Source organism: Echinops telfairi, unplaced genomic scaffold (assembly GCF_000313985.2).
Source record: "Echinops telfairi isolate 266 unplaced genomic scaffold, ASM31398v2 ScPeMD7_23;HRSCAF=83, whole genome shotgun sequence".
In the NCBI taxonomy this organism is placed as follows: Eukaryota; Metazoa; Chordata; class Mammalia; order Afrosoricida; family Tenrecidae; genus Echinops; species Echinops telfairi.
The window spans coordinates 14,892,325-14,897,440 of NW_022103920.1; positions in this window are offsets into that span (position 1 = coordinate 14,892,325).

Sequence of the window (5,116 nt, forward strand, 5' to 3'; positions counted from 1 at the left end):
TTGAAAGTGCCTGTGAATATTTCATCCTTACTTCATGCCTGAAAGCCGTATCCATCGATTTAGTTAGTGAATGTTTGTCGATTGCTAATGGAGGAGCCCTGGTGGCATCGTGGGTACTCGCTGAGCTGCTAATTGCAAGGTCATCAGTTCGAAACCATCAGCTGCTCCACTGGAGAAAAGGCTGTCTACTCCTGTCAAGAGTTACAGTCTTAGCAATGCACAGGGGCAGTTTCAGGTTGCTACCAGTCAGAATGAACTAGATGGCAGTAAGTTGGAGTGTTTTGCAAGTAGAGATTGAGCAATAAGCACATACTTTTAAGTAAAAGCTACCTGTACCCTCACATTGTTGTCTCTGGCGGCATCTTGAAGACACTTAAGGCAAGGTCAGGTTTTCTGGTACACGTTGTGTCCCTATTAGCAGACTCCGTGATCTCAGCGGAGGTTTGAGTGGGTGAAGTGGATTCGGAGCAGCATGTACGTTGAGCTGACCAGTGCCTCTAGAATGGGGCAGCGTCTCTGGAGATGGTACCTTATCTAAGGTTTGGACAAGCACTGTAGACACAGCTAACGCCCGAAGCAAGTGTGGGAACCTTGGTTTTCTCTGTGTAGTCGTTCGGGTGGAGCAATGCAGGCTGACACTTGGCATTTCGACCAGAGCCGCCAGCTCTCGCTGTTCTCTGAAGTTCAGGTCAGGAGGTCAGGGCTCCAGGGAGGCAGTATATGGCTAAGGTATACACAGCTTGGGGCCTGCACTAAGGAGGGATCAAAGAAAGAGCAGAAGGAAAGTTCTAGTGGGCCCTTCTGATTCCAGTCGACTCTGCTGTTCGTCCCAAAGCCTCTGAGTTTTTCATCCAAATCTCCTTCCTCTCCCCACGCCAACAACTAGACTGAGGAGGAGTTCAGTTTTAGTGAGACCCGAAGCTCGGAAAAGGGATTGAGCATAGGTTTTTCAGACAGCATGGCTTTTCACGAAGACATTCAAGATCAAAATGGTGGTATTGTGAGAAGCCTGTGATCCATGATGGTCTGAATATTGGCGAGATCAAACCAAACCAAACCAAACCAAACCCTGCCATTGTGTCCATTTCTGCTCCCATCCACTCAGCTGGACGGGGTCGAACCGCCCCTGGGGGTTTCCCAGACTGTAACTCTTGATGAGAGTCGAAAGCCTCATCTTTCTCCCTTGGAAGCAGCTGGTAGTCCCGAACTGCTGTCCTTTAGCAGCCCGACATGGCTCCTAGGTCTGTAGCGTTGGCATCCCCGACAAATGGCAGAGAAGCAAAACCTCAGACGTGAGGGTGGAGCTACTGAATCAGCCTGCGCTGAAGCAGGGGCCCCAGGTGATGATCAGCCGCCCATGTCGACCAGCGTCTCCGAAGCTGCCCTCCAAAGCCTGCCTGTATGGGCTCTAGCCGGTGGCAGGGCCGCCTGTTAGCAGCTCTTCAGAACTGACTTGGGAGAGGAGGAAGCTGGTTTCCTTTGGGCCCCTGTGCCATGTTCCAAACCCATCCTTCTTTTCCGATTCAAACTGATGAGGCTCCCGTGATGGGGTGGGCGGGCCTGGGGCTGAGCAGGGGAGCAGGATGAAGCATGGCCTCTGCCCTGCTGCAGGGTCACAGCTGCTATTCCTTACAGTCTCCGCTCCCAGTTGCCCTCTTCCTCGGGAATCACAGTTACGAGGGCAGCTGCAGCCCATTCTTGCTGAAAGGCAAAAGCCCGCTAGTTGCAAGCCACAGGCTATTGGCACAGCGTGCTGCTGCGCGATAACTGAATTATTTTCCAGAAGGCCGGCCCCAATGGCCACATGAATGTCTAAACTTCGAATCAGAAGACGTGAGTGACCAGGCCAACTGCAGAGCTATTTTCCTCTGGAGTTCTTAACAGGTGTTTGCTGCATAGATTGCAGAGGAAATCCGGACCAAGTTTTCCTTTCACGTTTTAAAACCTGTTTCCCGTCTCACCAGGGGGAACATTTCGGCACTACGGAAGCCACGGAAGCCTTCTTTGCGATGACGCGCTTGTTCCAGTCCAATGATGTAAGTGTCTTTTCTCTTTCTCTTCGGCCGAAACCCAGCTTTTATCCTCGTTCTCGGAGAACGCAGGGTGTTCCCAACCGGGAAGGGTGTCTTGAAAGGCGTAAAATCACTTGCAAGCGGCTTGTCTTCATTCAAGCCCATTGGAGGATAGCCGTGTGGAGACGGAACTGGCTCAGGCTTTCCACCTGAGAACTCCCTCTGGTCAGGAAGACAGCTGTGGCGAGGGTCTGGTAGGAGCCAGGGATGTACCCTAGAAGGTCTGAGTGGAGTTTCTGGTGGGCTGGGGCCTCCTGCCGGGCCGGTGGAGAAGAAGGATTGGGTGGGGGCTGGGACAGTGGGAGAGGAGTGGGGAAGAGGGAGGGTTTGGACAGACTGAAACCTACCAGGCCGCACCCCTGCCTCTCCTGACCATAGGCTGCCTCCTGGCTTTCAGAGCAGAGCGGCTACTGCTGTCTGTCTGTCTGCTTAGTACCACATCAATTCCTCTTCTGCCCAACTCCAGCACAGAGCCATATGGGGAAGGGGATTCTGAGAAAATTTCATGGCAGCTTAACCAGAATAATAGTGTTCAAGACCCCCCTAGTTCACAAGTGCATCCCCTTGGCACCCATAGGTGTATCTTCTAACCACATTTAACTTCCAAACAGAGAGTAGCCAAACCATGCTTCTACCTGCCATAGTGCCGGGCTCTTTGTACAGCCCAGCCCTCCCCAAAGAGGAGCAGTGCTATTTCCCAGGTAGAGATTGATGTTCATTCTTCTAGCGGGGGCATGTCATGCCCTTTGCCGCCCCTTAACTTAACCAACTAAACTCACTGCCATTGAGTTGGTTCCAACTCATAGTGACCCTATAGGGCCCGATAAAACTCCCCTTGTGTGTTTCTGAGACTGTAACTATGAGAGTAGAAAGCCTCATCTTCTGCGAACCAGCTGGTGGCTTCGAACCTCTGATCTTGTGGTTGGCAGCCCAATGCGTAACCACTACACCCCCAGGGATCACGACCTTCTCATTTCCATCCCCCTGCCACTTGATGGAGGAAAGCTGCTGGGAGGAGACCCAGCTTTGTGACTTAATGGCTGAGACAGCATCTGGTTCGTGATGGGCAGGTTAGAGCCCATGGTTAACGTTGTGGCCATGGTCAGGTGTTCGGTCTCTCCTCTGGTCCAGTGTCTTGCCAGAGGCAGGTTCTCCAAAGGCGACTTGCTATTTGCAGAGGGTGGCATAGCTTTGCTCCAGAGCCCTCAAGATCTGCATGTGACCCACCTGGAGGTGTCTACCAAAGACTTCTTCTGCCGTCAAACCCACTGAGCTGAGTCGATCTCTGATGCACAGACCTGCCCCACTGGGTTTCAAAGACTGTGAATCTTTATGGAAGCAGACTGCCTCATTTTTCTCCCTCAGAGTAGCTGGTGAGTTTGAACTGCCAACCTTTCAGTTAGCAGCGGAGCACCTTAACGAAGGCACCTCCACGTCTCCTCCATCTGCCACAGACACCATTGACTGCTGAGCAGATCAGCGAGTCTGTTGCAGCACCTACTCTTGTCCGGGCCCCCACTCAAAGCTGACAATTCTGTGAGGTTTTTTGAGGCAATAAGTCGCAGTGGCACACCCAAGTGAGGTATAAATCACCCCCAGAATCAAGGTGACATCAGGTCCAGCATTTTATCCTTTACCTTGAAAGGAATTTCGTTGCATGCACCAGACCCCCTAGAACCTTCACTTGGGTGACAGGCCCCTGCCCCTAGGGCACATGTGTCTGATCCAGGTGTCTAGAATCGTTGTTACACTCCGCTTACCAGGTCAGGCTAGCCTGAGAGCACTGGTCAAGTGTTCAGGGGCCCGTCCTTGGGACTAGAGAGAGCCGATCAAGTCCCCGAAGCCTAGATTCTGGCAGAAACCTGGGGAGTTGATTTGGCCCTGTAGGTAGGACACTTGAGGGTGTGCTGCTGGTCCTGCCAGCTGAAGACCTACTTCTGGTGGGCTCCCTCATAAAGAAGGGGTGGGGGTCTCCTGGACAGCGCACACTTGCCCATAAGGTGTCAGGACATGTGTTCACTTGCTCCAGCAACGAGCACCCATCTGGGATAGCCGCCAGTGGCAGTCCCCGGCTGATGAATGTTTCAGTAGCCAGTGGCATCTTTTCCAGTCTGCCTGGCCAGATAGGGCAGTGAGTATAACCGTGTTCTGAATCAACGCTCCTGTGTCCTGTGAGCCCTGGGTGGTTGCGCGGGTTTCTGCAGAGCTTCTTGGGGGACGGTGTTTTGTAGTTTGCTGTTGGGGTAGATAGAGGCTTCCTGTTGACCTTTCCTACCGTGATCATCCTCACGCTACGGGGCTGGGAGCCTACATAGGCATGCCCACTGCCAAGTGCATCTGCTCCAGTGGCACCTCCGGACTGGGGGAACAGCCACAGAGTCGCTTCAGAAGGTCACTGGGGTCTCTGGGAGACGGGCCTGAGCTGCGAGTCCATGCGCCACCAGAGCGCCGTTAGCCTCTTCCCTGGTTGCAGGGCTGCAGTGGCAGTTGGAGCCCCTAGAAACTAGTGTCGAGTCAGTTCAGGGCCAGTATCTTATGATTCCTGAAAAGTCTGATGATTTCCCCTTCGCGGTGCACAGTCACCCTGCTGAGTCCCTTGGGGTGAAGTGTGAAAAGATTCATGGTGTAAATTTTTGTCAGTGTCTTTCCTTGAGGGAACGGCTACTCTCTAAATTCAAGGTGTTCTAGATCTGTGAATGGACTCACAGCCGGCAATTGCTGTGATTCTGCCTGTATTCGGGTGGTACAAGTCAAACTTTGCATCTTCCTGGCCGAGCACCGAGACTTCAGTAGTCTGCTCGTCTCTCCCAGGCCAGGGGAGATCCACAGTTAATTAGCGGGGGCCAGAGGGCTCTCTTCGCGCAGCATTCTGAAGGCTGTGGTGACTGGTGCCCATGACAATATGCATACCATCCTTGCCCCTGGAAATGACCTGCTGCTACTTGACCCCGGCCACACCAGGAGGTCATCATCCCCATTGGATTCAGGGCCCATTTCAGTTGTAACCCCTCCATGTCGTTCATTCCTTTAGAGAAAAGCCACCA